Source organism: Anas platyrhynchos, chromosome 13, assembly GCF_047663525.1.
Source record: "Anas platyrhynchos isolate ZD024472 breed Pekin duck chromosome 13, IASCAAS_PekinDuck_T2T, whole genome shotgun sequence".
In the NCBI taxonomy this organism is placed as follows: domain Eukaryota; kingdom Metazoa; phylum Chordata; class Aves; order Anseriformes; family Anatidae; genus Anas; species Anas platyrhynchos.
Window position 1 is genome coordinate 17,013,912 of NC_092599.1, and position 19,337 is coordinate 17,033,248.

The 19,337-nt window shown below is 39.5% G+C and overlaps 1 long non-coding RNA gene across 3 annotated transcripts in view; it reads left to right on the forward strand.

The window, feature by feature from the left end:
- Window positions 1-113: 113 nt before the first annotated feature.
- LOC106018974 (uncharacterized) overlaps window positions 114-19,337 on the forward strand; it is a 54,821-nt gene continuing 35,597 nt past the window's right edge. For all 3 annotated transcript variants that reach the window (XR_002404867.4, XR_001193428.5, XR_002404868.4), the window contains exon 1: window positions 114-251. This is a non-coding gene — a long non-coding RNA (uncharacterized lncRNA). The remainder of the gene's footprint in view (window positions 252-19,337) is intronic.

Consider the following 19,337-nt stretch of genomic DNA (forward strand, 5'->3'; position numbering starts at 1 on the left):
CACCAGCTTGAATTAATTGAAGGTAATTGACAGCACGTGATAGTCATTATGGGGATGGAGAGGAATGTGATATAAGAGGAGGCAGGAAGGTATCCCCTTTTGGGAAGAAAAAGATAGAAATATTACTGAAATGTTATTAAGGGCAGCTGCTGGTCATTGCATATATTTATTTATTACTTTTCTTCTTTGTGGAGCTGATTTTATGAGCGTACAGATTGGGGTTTCTTATATCTTCCTTGAGGACACAACAGGTAGGGGTTGTGAAATGTGGGTTGGGTGACAAGGTTTCCTCTCAATTATGTTTTGGGCTTTGTAACTTCTTGGTTTGGGCTGTAGGTTTTCTTTTAGTATTTCTGGATGATATTGGAGGCTTTTGTGTGCTAATTATCTGAAAAGCTGTTGCAGGATTTTGGCAAACAGAATATGTGGATTTGATCTCAGTTATTTCTACTTAGATCTTTTGGTTTATTTCCTCAGTGAGGGGATAGAAAGTTGAGATATGGGTACTAAGTAGCCTTCCTAGCTGTTAAGTGCTCAACAAGGATACCTCCTAATGGTATTTCTGTGGTGCTGTGGGGACACCTTTTGGCTAGAATCAGTCTGGTTAGAATCAGGTTAAAAAGTAATGACCCTATGAGATGAAAGTATGATATATGTACATATAAAATGTGCGTGTATCTGTATAGTGTCATCAGGTGATATGTGAGATGATGTATATGAACATAAAAAATATTTCTCTACCCACGGTTTGCAGGAGGCAAGTAGAGGTGAAATCTATCATTGACTTTTTCTAGTTCTTTACATATACTTGATATGTCACTTACTGTCCCAGAGAAAAACTGCGCACTTCAGAGGAGTGGTTTGTGAAGCCTGCCTTGCAGTTTCACCCTGTTTTGGTACACTTCTGCCTTTCCGTCTAGACAGATGGTTTCCGTATCATTAGGTGGCAGCACATGCCAGCAAAATCTGTGTCCCCATAGCTTGGAAACTAAACCGGGGACATGGGGTAAAGAGAGCTGTCCTTACAACCTAAATGGCATGTGGAAGTCGTGTCTATATTCTTTACAGAGAAGGCATGTGACTATGTTTTTTTAAATCTCCCCCGAAGTTTCAGGCTGAAGCTGCCGCTGTGATATTGGTTATTTCAATGTGACAACGATGGATGTTTCCTTTTTTTTTTTTTTTTTTTTTTTTAAATAAATAAAGGGCAATTGTGTGTTAGAAGGCAAACTAACAACTGATAACATCTCCTGTGGAAAAGAGGATGTGGATGTGCACAGTATTTTTCTCAGTGATTGAAAGAAGTCCCACGTTCAAATTTCTGTCTTAACAGATAGTTGTAGTCCTCTCCAGAAAATTATTTCATGCCATTTTCTCTGGAGCATAATTAAATTGTAATCTCAAGACCAAATAGAGGAGGCAAGGAAAACAAAGGTGTGTCATACTCTCCATTGAACAGACACATTTTAAACAAGGGATTAATTTACCAGAAAATAGGCAGGGAAAGGCAGCAATGAGGAAACATTGCCAGCGTGATCACTTTTGCAGAGATTCTGCCCTGTCTGTCTGAGATGGTCTAGCTCACGATGCAGCCAACTCGCATTTGAGTTTTTGAGTCATTCTCAGAATAAATTTATCTTCTGAAACCCCAGTAAGAAGGTGTTTGTAAATATTTGTGGTAATGCACACTTCACAGTAGTCTGTGGAAGAAGATTGCAGTTATGCTGTGAAAGTGATGAGCTGTTTGGTACTTTAAATAAGTTTTCTTTCCCCGCATTCCCCAAACCTTTGAATAGTCAAAATCAGTATGTGTAGAGCTATCATAGACATTTTTAGTCCTAAAATTCTCATCTTTGAATTCCATCTACTTTGCATTCAATATATTGTCTCCTGCATGTATGGGAATTTACTCTTTGTATGTAATTTTACCCCAAAGCAATTTCTGGGAACAGGATTGCTTGTATTTATGTAGATGTTCATGGATGTTGGTACCTACAGAAAAGTTCAGATGCAGCACCATAACTTTCTGCTTAGTAGATGAAAAGAGTTTTTAGACTGTATCAACTGAGGTAGAAGGGAATTATTTTGTCCTGCATCCAGCACTGTTCAAAGTCAGCTAGAAATATTTTTTTTGATGTGGCCACTCATTTAACTTGAATTTTCTTCAAGTTAGGATCACCAAATCGTAGAATGCCTTGGGTTGGAAGGGACCTAAAGCACACTCAGCCTCAACCCCCTCCCAACAGCCCAGGCTGCCCCCAGCCCCATCCAACATGGCCTTGGGCACTGCTGGAGATGGGGCACCCACTGCTCCTCTGGGCAGCCTGGGATCACCATTTCCTGAGTATAGAATTTTCCTTATATCTAACCTAAACCTACCCTCTGTCAGCTTAAATTTGTTTTATTCTTAAATTGAGTAATTTAAGTTGGAGCTATAGAAGATCCATAGGAAGACTTGTAGAAAACTTATGGATTGGTGGAGGTAGCTGTATTGCATATCTTCAATTTCTGTCAATATCCAGTATCAGTTAAAACTATTCCTTAATCATTGTGTCCCTACTCCTCCCCCCAAAAAGTTACTGCTTCTAAATTTAATCTTGGGTGGGAGGCCTGAGCATATTCAAATAACCTGTACTCTTTTGTCACCTCTAAGATTTTTTTTCCGACAAATATCTATGTATTACTTACAACTTTCACATGAAAAGGCAATTACAATGTAGTTCTGAATAAAGAGCATCATTTGCAGTGATATGGAGGGAAGATAGGCCACCTTTACTGCTAATAAATAACTGTAAAAGATGGTGACTATTTAAAGCTCCAAATTCATCCTGCCTTTCTACTGACAGTCTTGCACATCGATTCTGACATGCAGACTGACAGCTTCATGGCATTTTGGAGTGTTCCAACTGCACTGAGTATGCGGCCCTATTTATTTTAGTACCCCTGCTCCTGCAGCAGCCACTGACTCACAAGAAAGAGCTAAGAGCAATATTTGGCATTTGCTTCCTGTGCAGCACAATTTGCCTGGTTCATTAACCTTCTTTATGTAGATGTAAATTCTGAGTCTGCCATGGTTATTTTTGGGGCGCATGTCAAAACAAGATTTGTCTGTCTGAGCAGCTTTAGCTTTTGAAAAATATTTAAAATTGCTCCAGCAATTTTGTCTTTTAAAGCAAATGTTTTTCACGTATGTTGAACTATGTTTATGTTGTAAATTCAGATCTCTAGCACTATTATACTGACTTAGGGAAGAAAAGCAGAAGGCAAGAGTGCATAAAGCATGATCTGTGTGACACTATCCCATACCTGTTTTACCAGACATTATTCACTTCTGCTTATACAGCACAACATTAATGTAGACAGATGGAAGCAGAAAATAAGCTCTGCTGTCACTTGTATGCACACAACCACTCCAATTATTTACAAGTGTATGTGGAGAATGGAAGAGCGATTTATTTTCACGTAGTTGTGTGAGAGATGGCTCTAATATATCTAGGTTTGGTGTATGTAAAACAAAATACAGGAACAACTAAACACCTTCCTCAGGTGTGTGCAAGGGGGGAGGGAGAAATACCTTAGTGTGTTTTGCTGTTGCTTTTTAAAACTGGTAAGACCATGCCTGTGATACAAGCTCTGTCTCTACTCCAGTGCTTTCTTAGGTTGCCGCTCAATGCATGTGGCTTCTCCCCTCCTGCCTGACACAGCCCTGTTCTGCCTTGGGCTCACCACATATGAACACTTTTCTCCTCCTTACAAAAGAAATTAGATTTAGAATTAGATCCTCAGTGACCTCAGCAGCACCACACAGATCAGAAGATGCCTGTCCTCTGGTATGGTAGACTGAGTCTCCAGCTGCTGCCAAGGTGCAATTGGATTTGTTTCATCTCGCTTTCTGCTATGACCTTAAAACCGGACTCTTGCTCTAAGTTCAGGACTCATTTTGGTTTCTCTAGTTGTCTTGCAAAAAAATTGTATGTCCAAACAATTGGAGGCCAAGCCAGAGGAAAATGTCCTCCCATAAGTTCAGGGATGATGTTGTTTTCCCTGTAATTGAATATGTCCTCAATGGGATAAGTTACCAAGATCAGAAAAAATGAAACACGAAATATGAATCACTTCTGCCAGTCTGGCCTGCTGAGCCAGACCCTGACCTGGTGTCATCTTAAGCTGTTATGTGGACCCCCCGTTTCCAGAGTATGTACTCAGATGGAACCATATTCTCCATATAAATGTAAAATGTTTATTAAAAAAATAAGGGCTAGACAGGGCACGTTTCTGCCATCCTTCTGTAGAGAAGAATGTTTAAACTATGATCTAATGTTGAAATTGACCAAGAGATTGGGCATGTCTATTCATTTATTCTACTTACGCAAATAAAATGATGAATAAAGCTTCGGTATAAAGCAAACATAAGTGGCACGCAATTTTACAGGTTATAACTTATTGGAATGGCAAAATATTTCCATGTTAGTCCAAATGCCTCACTTTTCATATATGAAGTTTTTAAAAATATTAAAGCCTCAGATCAGTCACAGCATGGCATGCAGTCATCAGCATCTTTTCATTGATGCTGAGCCCTTCTAGCCTGCCCCCGACTTGTCCTGTTAGGTTCCGTGTTGCAGGACCTCAGGAAAAAATCTCAACAGTGATCTACTTTTTTTTGTTTAATGTTTGTCACAACAACTTGGGTAAACATGGTAATGAGGGAAAGTAAAGCAGTAAATGTGCATATTGGAGCTACCTGACAATGTATTTCTTAAAGAAACTGAACCCCGCAAGGAGTAACTCTTTTGGCTTTGGGCTGTTGAATGAGTGGCATGACTTGTGCAAGCTGCTAGCTTTTTGGGTTTTAGCTGTCAACTGCATTGTGCCAGGGGATGATGCAGTATCATACTGCTGGAAAGCAGTAGGGACACTTATTTGGTGTCTTGATTTAATTTACAATTATTGGAAAAACTTGTTCTGGGTAATACAACAGTAACATGAATGAGTGTGTGTATGTTTATAGCTGCAGTCCATACTACCACCATCCATCAGTCCTCATTTAAAAACAAACAAAAAAAAGACATTTCTTTCTCCTGTGATCTGATTTGTCAGAAAATGGAAAGCAGCAGGTATTCACTCAAGATTGAGTCTTGGAAAGGCAGGAAGAGGGCATATGTCAAAGTAAATAGTACTTAATAGGGGGTCTGAAATAATGTGCCTCACTGAAGATTTCTGTTTTGAGTCCGTGCAACTCCCAGCAGAGCATCTAGTCATTTCATGAATACTTTCACTCAAGAATTGTGTGAGATGTTTGCCCTAAAATATTATTGGAAACCAAAAAGCTGAGACTTATCATAACTGGGTGCTAAATATGTGTTCTTCAGAGTTTTTAGGCATCCACAAATTCCTTCGCAGTGAAGTGTTTTGCTTTTCTCAGTGCTGACAGGTCATTTATCCAGCTAAGTTAAAATAATTTAAATATTCTACTCCAGGAATTCCAGTCTGAAGACTTCAGTTAATGCATTTCTTTTTAATATTTATGTTGCTTACAGGATCATGGAAATGAATATGACTTTAAATTTGGAAGCACGCAAGCAGATTTATCTGGCATATGTTGCTACAAGCAGGAAAACAAACATTGTACCACTGGGTGTCGCTCTCACGAAGTTCAAAGTATTTTGGAAGTACACAGGCAATATAAAATACCACGTACAGCGTGTAAAACTCGAGATTTCTTAGCAAAAGGAGAGCAAAATAATATAGAAGTTGCATTGTTATCTGTCCCAGCAAGAAGCTATTGACAACTCTGGTGTTATATCCACCAAAAGACCTTTAGGTTCATTTCCTTTCAGTAAAACATTGGGAGTGACAAATCAACATTGTATCCATCATCTAGAACTCTTCAGGATTATTTTGGTTGGTTCCTCATACCATGGGCAGATAAGTATCCTTACAAGATGCTGTAGAGGATAGGGAAGCATTAAAGTATACCAGTAGAGAATATCCATTGCTGAAAGAATTCAAGAATTACTTAGATCAATTTGCCTGAAATGATTCAGGAACAGCTGCTCCTTGGGGCAGAGTGACCTCTTCATTTCTTTTGACCTTATTTGTTACTAGTCTGCCAACCTTTACGTTCTCTTAACCTGCATAAAGCACTGACTATGCTCATGTTCATATGGATTAGACTAGTTCTTCCTGTTTCATTTACCTTAGCAGGGGTGATGTAGCATCTTCCACCATCCCTTTATTCCTGGTATGAAAGAGGTCTTGAATGGGCTGCAGCCATTGCTTAAAATTTAAATAGACTTCGTAATTTATCCTAAAACATGTGTAATAGCAAATAGAGATAGCTAGAAAATCCAGCAAGTACTAATGAAATATGAGCTATACCAAACTGGGTAATTTTCATGTGTCATACAATAGAACAGAATGTCAAGGCACTGTGCAAAATTTTAATTACATAATTAGTTTTCTGAGTCATACAAATTCTTTAACTTGAGTGCTACCATAGATGGTTTTGGCATGTAGCAAACTGGTATAGCTTTATTTGGGTGGTTGTTCCCTGTGACTTTTGGTCCTGGTAGAAAGCTCAGAGGGACCATCCTATAAACTGCAGTTTGGGACTCCTTTGGAAGAGGTGATTTAAAAAAAAAAAAAGGTCATTCTGATGTTTGTACTGCTGATGCAAGCTAGCTTCACGTACTGCTGAAGATGTTCCAGTGGATGATTCTTTTGGCCTTTAATGACCCACAGTTAACCTGGTGGCTACAATTGCAAAGCTTTGAATCCCATTACACAGCTCATCTATGTGAAATCAATGAATGCTTCCCTGATGACACATAAATAGCTCAACCCTTTTAAAAAGTGTCAAGAAAGACATGCCCTCCCATCCCATCCTCCCATGGCTCTTGTTCATTCATTTAAATGGGCAGAAAAATACTCTTAATTTCCCAGTTTCTAAAACCTCATTAATACAAAATGTGAAATACAGACTTAATGCTTTTTTTTTTTTTTTCCAGTGGATCTTTAATCATCTCAATACCATAGAAGTGTCCTGCTTTATTCAGTAAATGTTGGTCTCATTTAGTCCTAAATGTATTAGGAATATCTTGCCTCACTTTGGTGACTTCCTCTATAACACTTTAAAAACGTTTTACACTTCATTTAAATTATGGTGGAGTGAAGGAAAACAGAAATAAACTAATTTCTGACAGGTAGTTGTGGTCTATTTCAATGTACATTGGTTACTTTTTTCATTAGAAGCTTGATTATATTAGCTGATTGTTTCCTGAATTTAACTTCAAGTGCTAGAAACAACAACAGGATGCGCAAATTAATGGTCACAAATGCCATTACCAAGTTACTTGGCTGAAGAAGCAATGGAAGTCCTCACTAACAGTTCCTTTGGAGAAAGGGACAGCCATTTACACTGTCATTCATTCTTGCCTTACAAAATTTTTAAGTGTCTAGGTTGTTCTTTGTGGGATGCAGCTCCAGCTGAAGTCTTTAATGATCCAAGAGAAACATACCGCCCTTTCCTCAGATCTAGTCTGCATGTGACACAGTCTGCTGCCTCCATTAGGCTAGAAAACTGCCCCATCTCGAGTATAAATTCAAATGTTGGTTTTACAGAAGAGTAAAGCAGGTTTATGCTGATGTCCAGCTTGACTTACTGCTTAAACCAGTATTTGCTAGTTCACAAGATTTTATTCTTGATGTCTGTGGTGGTTTTACTGCGCTAGGCAGCTAAGCACCACAACCACTCTCACTCCCCCTCCTTACATGAGGAGGGGAGGAAGTAAAGAAAAACTCACAGGTTGAGATAAGGATAATTTAATTGAAGGAGAAAAAAATTATTATCAAGGAAAGATCATTATTAATTAAACAACTTAACTAAAGGGGGGAAAAAAAAGGAAAGGGGGAAAGGGGAGAAAAACAAATAAAGGCTATGTGGAAGTGCAGAGGAAAGAAATTACTCCCTGCTTCCCCCAAATGAGCGATGCTCGACCATGTCCTTGAAGCAGGACCTCAATACATGTAGCTGGTGTTTGAGAGGAGGACCAACATTTTTACAATGAGAGCCCACCCCTCTCCTCTTCTTCCTGTTTCCACCTTTTATTGCTGAGTGTGACACCATATGGTATGGAATATCCCTTTGGCTGGTTTATGTCAGCTGCCCTGGTGATATTTCTTTTCTCACTTTTTTACCCACCCCTCAGGAGGGTTAGAGAGAGTCCTGATGCTGTGCCAGCACTGCTCAGCAGCAGACACAACGCTGGTGTGATACCACTGCTGTTCTAGCTACAAGTGCAGAGCACAGCACTGTATGGGCTGCTGCAGGGAAAGTTAATGTCCCAGCCAGACCCAGTACAATGTCTCCAGGTCATGTTCACTCCAGATGGCTCTATTCAAAGAGCCTGATGCAACTGGGCAGGGATCACCACTGGTCTTCTTTTAAGAAAGGTGGCTGAGTTGTGAATTCTGGGGTGTGCCTGGTACTAGACAAGATTTTTATCTAGCTGCTCTTTTTTTTTTCATCTTTACAGTCATACCTGAGTCTTCCTGGGATAATCCTGGGCCACCTCATCTCCATCTAAACTGGTTCTTAGTATGTATAAACATCCTGAGCTGCAATTCCAAATGCAGCCTGGTAGAAGCCAAGGTTCCTATCAAGCTGAGGCTACTTTCTGCTTTAAGCAAAGTATTTTCATGCTATGCTAGCAATGCCTGTCCTCATGCATATATATATTTTTTCATAATTCTCTTAAATCCTAATGAATGAATTTCCTTAAGAAAAGAAAAAAAATCAAATGCCTCCTGTGAGAAGTTTCTGGAATATATTCCTGTGGCTTCATGAAAATCTTCTTAAGAGATTTCATAAAAATCATCCTGCTTAATAATCTAGCAGTATTTCTAAAGCCAAGTGGTGAGATCATGCTTCTGGGCTAAGCTTAATTTTGTGCCTGCAGTGCACTGTGAAATGTTTGCAAGTGAGGGCTCACCTGAATAGAGGTGAAGCTGTAAGCTCTGGCTTCAGTGTGGTGTAGTTAAAAGGTTAGTAGTTTATTCTGTGTGCTTTAGTGCAGGTTCATGTGGACTGTGGTGTGGAGTCCGGTCACAGCCATAGACTAAAACAAAATACAAAAATTTTCCATGGAGAGCTAGGTTTGCAGGATTGTACTACTTGGACCAGGAATCTAGAATAATACACTGTCCTTTTACAATCTTTCTGAATATTACTAGAAGCTTTAACATAAGGGGAAGGTTTCAGCTGGTTTCTTTTTATCTTTAGATGTCAGTCTGATATGATGAAATGGGAAATGTGCTGAGCTATGGCATGCTAAATACAAGGTTATGCAGCATGAAGTCTAAACTAAAACCTATGCAAACGTAGGTCTGAATGGGTAATATCTGTTCAGAGATAAGCATCTAGCCTTTTTATTATTATGTTTCTAGTTATTTGTGGTTTGGATAAAGAGTTCATGCTGCTCTTATCGCTGAGAGGCTGGCAATCCACAATAACACACTGTGCTCTTTCCAGAGCACAAATATTGTTTTTGGTAAAGCAATTTGTGTTGTACTGTTTGTATTGTATTGTAGCACTTCATACTAGCACTACTCCCAATATAAGGGAGCAGATTGTTATCATTTCTCCTAAAACAATTTTAGAAAAACCTAGAAGAAACTTTATTTACTGTGCATAGTAGGCAAATCTAGATCCTTAGCTTGCTTCTGTTTAATGTCTGAAACCCAGGGTTTATATCAATATGTGAACCTTAATTCTATTGCTGAAGGCAGTGATTCCTTCAGGGCACTCAGTCTTCCTGAGATGAGAATTGAACATCTAAGCTCATCATGTTGACCTGTTCTGATGTCTCTATCTTGACACAAGAGGCAGCTGTTGAAAATGAAGTGATTTAAAAAGATACTTGGCCAGTCTCCTATGTATGATATACAAGACAGAAATTTTGCTTAGGTAAAAGGATACTTGTTTAATGAAAGGTCACTTGTATAATGACCAAAGTAATTTAGAGTTTCATTTGGTCTCTGACAGGATGTTGTCTACACAACAAGTAGATAGTGCTATCAGTTTCCCAAGACCTTGTTCACACTTGTGCTTAACTTACAGCAGAAAACAGGCTGGGGTTGTCAGGACTGCTTTGCTATGCAAACCATTACCTATGCAGTCTTCAGTGGAAACACGAGGGATTTCTTTCCTTCTTATGGAAAGTCTTCCAACAACTTCCCATAAAAAGACTGTTACAGTCATTGTTTGGCCTTTACCTACCACAAACTAGACACTTCACACAGTGGTTGCTGAAGTAAACCTATTAACTGGCAATGTATGACTTTAAAAGATGGTGAGGCTGATTTAAAGGTCCCAAATGATAATGTTTATTACTTCCCTTGCTGAGCTATTCCAACAGTTAATTAGTCTGTTATAATTTTAGAATGTAAAGTGTCGTTGTGGCAACATATCACAATTTAATTATAGAAAAGAGCATTCATAGCTCTTTAAAGTTATTTTCAAATAAGATTTCTTTGCTGTTTGAAGTATTGATCTTTTTTTTTTCTCAAATCATTCAGATTTCAAATTGCAGTGGACTTGAGATTAAATGAATTGATTTGTGGCAGGATTTACAGAAATCCAATGCTGATAACTTTCAAGCAATAAATATTTTCCCATCTGGATGCCTACCTGGGCAGCCTGATCTAAGGAACCAGCTTTGGCAGGGGCATTGGACCCGATGATCTTTTGAGGTCCCTTCCATTCTGTGATTCTGTGATTTTCATTTCATCAGAAGTGGGCCCAGGTGAACCCAATGAGGTTCAAAAATGCCAAGTGTAAGGTGCTGAACCTGGGCCAGGGCAACCCTGGACATGAGGACAGACTGGGAGAAGAACTCAGTGAGAGCAGCCTTGCAAAGAAGGACGGGGCGGTTCTGGTAGACAAAAAGCTTGACATGAGCCAGCAGTGTGTGGTTGCAACCCAGCAGGCCAACTGTACCCTGGGCTGTATTAAAAGAGGAGTGGCCAGCAGGTGGAGGGAGGTGATTGTCCCCCTCTGCTTTACCTTTGTGAGGACCTAATTGGAGTACTTCATCCAGGTATGGGGTCCTCAGCACAAGAAGGATGTGGGGCTATTAGAGCAGGTCCAGAGGAGGACCACAAAGATGGCCAAGAGGCTGGAGCACCTCTCCTAGGTAGAAAGGCTGAGAGAGCTGGGGCTGTTCAGACTGGAGAAGAGAAGGCTCTGGGGGGACCTTGTTACAGCCTTTCAGTACTTGAAGGGGAAGTATAAAAAAAGATGGAGAGCAACTGTTTTTTCAGTCAGACATTGACAGGACAAAGAGAAATGGTTTTAAACTAGAAGAGGGGAGATTTAGATTAGAGGCTAGGAGGAAATTCTTCACTCAGAGGGTGGTGAGGCACTGGAACAGCTTACCCAGAGAAGCTGTGGATGCCCCATCCCTGGAGGTGTTCAAGACCAGGTTACACGAGGCCCTGGGCAACCTGAGCTAGTGGGTGGTGTCCCTGTCTATTCCAGGGGGTTGAAACTAGGTGATCTTTGAGGTGCCTTCCAACCCAAGCCATTCTATGATCAGTACATCAAAGCAGTTACAGGTGCCATTCTCTATGTATAAAGCTGCTACCTACCAATATGCCAACATGTGTCAGTTGCATGGAGAAGCAAAAGTCCCGATTTAATACTTGAGAAGGAGCCAATAACTTAATTGCTACAGAAAACATAATTAGAAATCATTAACTGTTAATAATATGTTTAGAAGACTTAAAGCAATGCTGATGGTGAGCTATCATCTACCCAATTCATTTACATGCTAGACATGCTTTAAGGATTTATGCAAGAAGATTCAAGGTGACAGCAGAAAAAAATAAGGAAATAATTTCCTAATCCTTTACTTCCTCTCATTTCACCTTAGTTGTTACCACTAGCTGTGTAGCTGGAAAGATTGCTTTCCTAAAATTCCAGTGATTCCTTTCCAAAGACTCAAGTAACAAAGCAAGCCTTTTAAAAAGATAATTTACCTCTTTATGCAGAAAGTAGAAAAAATATTGATATAGTCCTCGTAATTCATCTCAGTCTCTAAAATGTCGGTTAAATCATGCTCCTTTCTCAACTGCAGATGTCTTTGAGGGAGAGCTGAAGGGACATGCAATCATCTAGAGTATGGAGTTGGATAACTGAGCCTGGACTGCACATGTGGAGCATAAAAGTACTCCCCTGCAGTGGGGTAGATGAATCTGTACGCCCAAGCTTAGGGTAGACCACAGACACCTCTTTTATCCATCTTTCCTGCCCCAATATGTCAAGTACAAATATTGAATTCACATGTGAAAGTAGAATTGCAAACAGACTGCAAACAGTGACAGTCTTCTACGACAGACTTCTGAGGAAGTCTCAAATACTTAAGCTTCTGGGCCCAACATCTATTTAGATTAAGTACAAACTAGGAATATACTTCCTGGCTGGAGCTGGGAGCCTGTGACAGGAAACACATCTGAAGACAGGTATTTATACCAGACAGAGTGACCATAAATACTGGAAAACTGATGGGAAGGTGTGTAGCAGCACACCTTCAGGTGCCAGTGGTAAATACGGTCACCTACACGCATCATTTAAACAGTAAATCAGTTTGCGTTGATTATTACTTGCTCATTTCAAACAAAAGAGCACAAGGGTAACTTAAATCATGTTTTAGAATAGTTTCATAGCAATAAAAATAGAATAGTAAGAACATGTTAGCCACTGGGATTGGCTCCACATTTCTCCAGTTCTTTTTACAAGACAATAACCTATGTAGCCATTGTTTCTTCTATGTAATTGGTTGCTCTCCTGTTTTGATATACTGTTATAATGCACACATCTCAAGGCTGTACATAAATATTTATTAGACTTGTCTGCTCATATTAGTCTTGTGTGGAATTCAGATGTATTACTAAATGTCTGCTCATTAAATAGTTGAACAGATGCTCTGTGCTTTTATTTTTCCTGCTTTCATTGCTTATTTCATTATACATTTCTCTCCGTAGAAAGTGAGCTGATATACCTTTCTGTACAAGTAGATGGTAGAGGGGGAAAGGAGAGAGTGAGTATATAAACTTGGCTGTCCTACTTGGAAAATAAAATTTGTGAATTGTCCTGCATATCAAATCAAAAGTAAAAGTCTGAACGTGCATACAGGAGGCAGCTGTTAGTACAAGGAATCCTGGAGCTCCTAGGTATTTATTGATGACAAAACATTTTGTTACCAGACAAAGTTATTTTAAAATATAATTTTGTAACACATTCAACTACTTTAAATCTCTTCCCTCTGTATATAAATATTCTCTTTACCTGAATTCTCAGAATGCTTCAAAAATGTCTTCTAAAAATGTGCCAAGATTTTTGCTTTTGCAAAATGATTGTCATGAAAACCAGAATAAAAGAGAGCATAAGGAAAAAGTTATAGCTGATGTAATAATCAAAAGACCATCTGAATGACTTAATGTCTCTTTCCATGGAAAAATAGCCAGAATTGCAGAAAGCAAAGTAAATATGACATGCTCTTTTTGCAAGGCAACCAAATCAATTACTCAAGGTCATGATTTTGCTGATAGGATCTTCAATTGCTACTCAAGTCACTGCTAGGAATGATGAGTTGAGGAGTGAGATACAATTTGAAATACATAACAACAAGGCTTATGGAAACTAGCGACTGAGCACCAAATGTAAACAGCAGGTAACACAAAATAATCACAACTTGTTTTATCTGGTGGGAATGATGCAGTTAGCCAATCCTTAAACTAAGCCAGTCTCTAACATGGAGATCTCGTATAATCTGTGTTTGAGTTACTTAAAGCTTCTGAGATTATTGGCAGTTTCTCAAACAGAACAAAAACTTCAGTGGGTTTTCTGTAAGAGCAAGCAGGTTTACTCTTAACTAAGAAATAAATTTACGTGTAGTTAAATGTTTTGCACAAGCCATGTCTCTGACCTAGAAACAGAACTTGACTGGTGGATTGTTGAATTAAGTGTCCAATGGTTGTGGAGGAAATAATATGCTAAACATCTTCTAACTACAGTTTGAAGAACAGCTGAAGTAAAGTTTATTTCTGGAAATGTATAATCTTCTCACATTAGCTTTCTGCCTTTGTGGAAAGGATTATTTGCATGGAGTAGCTGGGTCTGTGACAGTCTTGCTAGAAGAGTGGCAAGTGTGGTACATGCTCCCAAATTGCCACCCCAGTTGCTAAGTAACAGATGTTCACTTTTCAAGTGGCTGGAAGCAGCTTGATTGTCTGGCTGAAGGAAACTGCTGACTTCTCTACGGCATCCTTGGGCAGCACTTATACAGAGTTTAACAAAAAACTGTTTTTGAGGAAAACAAAAGCCTGCTGCTTTGAAAGCAATGTTTTGTATATACATAAGCAACACATACAAATGTCACTTAAGATATAAAATATTGTGTTGTTGAGGTTGAAACTAAGCAACCACTTTGTTGCATTTTCTGGCATGGGAGGGAAATGATTTTTCTGCAGGGTATGCTCTGGATGTGCACAGCTCTGGTGTGTTGTCCCCAGCCATCGTGTTCCAGATGAAACAGACCACTCCAGCATTCCTGAAAGCTTGACCTGAACATGAAAACAAGTTCCAATGCAGCTGCCATTCACTCAGGCTTGCATCAGTTGCAGAGAATCTATACATAACTTTTACAAGAGGGATACTCCCCCGTTATCTCCTGGCCCTTCAGAAACCTGTACCAAGTGGGGTTTAGTTGCATCTTTTATCTGATGGCTAAGCAAGAGAAGCCATCCCTACAGAGCTATATGCCACCCTGTATCCACCACTAAACGTTAGGCATGGAAGTGCACAAAACCTGTAAGCTAGAATTTGATGCATTTCTTGCTTCGAGGCTGTTGTAGTTCATTCTGTAGTATACAACTGTCTTGTCTTTTTATCTCTGTACAACCACTGAGAAATTGTTTCCAGATCTTGTGTATGGAAAGGAAGGAAAACCAAACACAACTGAATAAACAAGCCTGTTGTGAGAAAGCAGTACGTAAATTATTTGATAGCAACAAAGTTCTGATCTAACACGCTGAGATGAAATATTTTGTAGCCATTCTTTTACTGGGGAAATGAGGACTGACATTATTTCAGAGTGTTTCCAGCTGAGCAAAACACTTGAATATATTCCTAATTTTAAGCACATGAACAGGTCCAAAGCCCTTCAAGTACTGTTCTTTGTTACTGTGTAAAATCCTGAGCTCCTTTTTCAGAGCTGCTGCTTATTTTTTCTAATGAGGCAATATTCCCAATAACTCCATAACACACTCAAGTTGTTATGCAAGCTATTTATAGATATTTTTAACAAAAATAACTTGGACAAATCTATTATACAGTGACTTCCAAGCAGAAGCAGGCTGCAAAATTCCCTCTATCTTTTCTGTGACTCCATACTAGAAAACAGAGATAAGTAAGGCAACTTAAAACCTCTTAAATATCTTGTGTGCATTTGGCAGTAGCATGCTGATGAATGCAGAGTAGAAAGTTTGCTGGTCTCTGCCCAACCGAATTATAAACAATTTGCATAATACAGCCTGCTTTAGAATGAAAAGAGAAGGTTCACCCACATATCTCTCATCTGAAGAGATTACCTAGAACAACCTACTATAAAAATAGATTTCTGGTTCTTTTATTCTGGCACAGAAACAATAAGACCTGGGAAGAGGAGAAAGTGTGACAAACAGTGCACCAATGGCTCCTAGCTGAGGTGGGAGCCAAGCCTGTAAAGTTGTATCCTACAAAGCTCCCCAGCCAGGCAATTATCTAAAAATGCTGGAAAATTTACTTTCATTTCAGGTTCCTCAAGACAAAAACTCTTAGCATTTGGTACTTGTTCTCTTCATGCTTGCAGTGGTCTTTGTACTCAGTAAAGTTCAAACAGATTTGATAGAGGAATAATGGACTAAAGACCTTAAATTTACTATAAGGCTCCTAAAAATATGTAGTCAAGTAGGGAAGAGCCAAGCTATTAAAAAACCCTATATTTACAGAATTTAATCTATTTTCTTACAGAAATGCCATTGGAGTTTTTTTTTTTTGTTTTTTTTTTTTTTTTTTTTTTTCCCCCACGGAAACTACTCCAGTAGTTTGCACACAGTTCACGCTGCTTGAGTGCTTCATCTGAGTCCAATGCCCCAGAGTCTTCAGACCACAGTGTGGCACCTATGTCAGGAAGCGTACCCAAAGTACTAGTCTGACAAACAGCATTTCACCAGGCAGAAGTACAGAAGTCACCATTATTTCAGTCACTGTGAACTGAAAAGGGAAATCAAAATACTAGGCATTTTAGTTACTTTGAGATTCATTCCAAGAGAATGTGACCTGAGCAATCGTGAGAAGGAAAGCTTGGAATGCAAGAAGGATGTTTTTGTTTTCCCAAGAAGACATGAGATGTGAAACAGTATTTGTACAGCAGTATAGCAAGTGAATGGGAGTGATGGGACCAGTGCCCAGATCATGTCTCTTCCTTTCCAATCCAAAGGTCTATGCAATGGAAATCTTGTACCTGAACGCGTAAAGATCTTTGTGTTGAAGCAGATGCAGATATGATGTTATGATACCTATCAAGTCTATCATGTAACTAGAACATAGGTTTTACCATGGCAGGCAGGATCACAGATCTATCTGATATGTAAGTGAGGCTGATTGTGCTGGACTTCTTCCTAAATGCAGTGTAGGTGGCTGCATTTTGGCTCTACTGGACTTATCTATGAATAATGACTTAGAGGGGTGTGTGTGGTAAGTCCAGTACCTGGTGCATGCTACTGCTCCTGAGAGAGCCCTATTGGGCTTGCTGCTTGTGTTGCACACTTGTCTATGTATCAAGGGAGTCAGGCAGCCAATGTGTAAGCTTAAATGTAAGCTGGTACCAGTGAGCTGTGTGTTCACTTTGTGCAGGAGGAGATGCTCTGTGAATTAAAGTGGGGAGTTGTTTGTGTCTGGATTTGTAAGGGGCCCAAACTGCAACCTATCACCTAGCTCCCACCCAGGTAAACTGCTGTCTACATCAGCACTATTAGTTCCTTACTTCCATGAGCAATTCACAAAATTGGAAATTGTACTTAAAAAAAAAAAAAAACAAAAAAAAAAAACAGCATCTGAAATCAGCCTGCTTAGCTAGCAAACACTCGCTGCCATTGCAAGTCCCATCTTTGCGGTACAATGCATTCCTTCAGAGCAGAGCTTGCATACTGTGCCTCAAGGGCAGTGCAGACTGAGCATTAGTTGTAGCATACTCTGACCTGACAGCAGCTGACCCTGCAGTGACAATCACAAGCTCCTGCTAACCAGGAGCAGAAAGTGACAGGCTGTGGCACTGATCCTGCGGTCCTCATCGCTTTATCAGGAGGGCAGAGTCAGGCCCTGTGTTTTGCATTACTGCGCATCTTGAAAGCATTAAAGAAGTGATGGAATCGCAAAGCAGCATTTCTCTCTCATCTCCGTAGTCAGCCTCTTTTTTGTGTGCTTTCTACAAATTATGTGCATTTGAATATCAAATGTACTTGGTGTATTAAAAGGAAATTCTTTAAAAGCCAGCAAGCAAATATCACATACGTGTGTGTAGAAGTACACATACATGCCCAACCACACACGCATACACTAAGAGCCCATTTTACTTTCTGAATAATTTTTTAACACAAAACCAAGCATGCATTTTAGTCTCCACTATAATTATAATCAACGTCTTCTTCTAGGAAGATAAAAAGAGAAGAGTGGGAATCAGGAAAAGGGAAATGTTAGAAGCCTTTTCATTAGGGTTTTGTGTATTTAAAGAATTTACATTTTTAACCAGTGGCAAATTTATTTCATACTACATAAGCTGTAAGGATCCTTTGGGATAAACAGCATGAAAGCTGTCATTTTGGAACAATCATCTATTTTCTGTTTATTGAAAGTTTTCGCCTTTTTTTTGCCACGGTGTTTTGCGCGTGGCTGAAAATATTTGTTCAAAATGATAATTGTCAAACAGCTTGTTCTGTTTAGAACTGACTTGTTAGAGAGAGCTGCTTGTGTTATGAAAATAGAGGGAACGGTGCCAATTAATTCCTTTGGACTGCAGGTTGCAACCTGGGTGACGCCTGCCTGCCTTACAGCTAGATGTGATGATCCATAGCAGTGTGCCTAACAGCCACGTGTGGATACCAAAGGAAAACTTGCCACAGTTCTCAAGAATTCAGGAGAGGAAGCCTGAGAGGTGTATTGAGAGCTGTGCAGTCTATGACTTCACTGTCTGTAGCTCAGGTTTAGGGGCACGGATGACAGCCATTTCCGTAGGAACCAGTTGGTTCTCATGTCGGACTAGTGGGTAGTCCCGTTCCACTTCCCATCAAAGAGTACTTTTGTTATTTCCACTGTGAAGTCAGACTGTGCTGGATCCTTGGGGCTTTTTGGTTTGGAATGCCTTTTAAATGATACAGTCTGACACCAGCTTGTAAAGGGGCATGTTGTCAGCTTTTTATCCCTACCCATAATCTTGGGTCAAGAACACGGCAGCCACCCAAGACTGGACAGGGTAGCACAAAGTTTGCTGTACTGTGGACCAAACTTTACTTTTGGCCCATTGCACTAAAGAGAGGCTTGTAAGTACATCATTTCTAAGACACCCTGTCTAGCTCTTAGGCCCTGTTGATGCACATATTCAAACACCTGCTGTCAGGGCTTAAAATTCCCAGTTGATGAAAAAGATACACATTGGCAGCTTTTAACTTTCAGGTGTGTGGAGGGGAACTTCATGACTTCTGAAACGAGGCTGCATTTTACATGACCAGTCACTAAAGGATGCAAAAGTACGGATGTCCTAAACTTTTGCTCAAGCAGAAAGACACTTCTAAAGTCTACTTGATGCTTGTTTACAGATCTGCAATTTTTCTGTCTTTGCCTCAGTCCCATTGATTCTCATTGTGCTGGTCACTTCTCATTTCAGTGATGGTTTTTCAGTAGGATCCTGGTAAGTTTTAGATGGCACTGCATTCTGGCTGGGACAGGATGGGACATGAATTTGCAGTTTCTTACCCTAAGAATACTATTCCACTTTCTCAAAGAAAAAAATCAGTTGTCTTTGCTTTCACACTAGATATAAGATAAAACCTTGTCTATGTCAATGTGCAGTTTCTGGGACTTATCATCATAAGGCTGTAGTAACTGTAGCAGTATCAATAAATATTTTTTAAAAATTATAATTAACTGTCCTTGGAAGCAAATGGCTAAACCTGAAGTGCTCACCAGTGTGTAGTGCTTCCTCCTCTAATTAATTTTTTGTTCAATTAGTTGATCTTCTTGT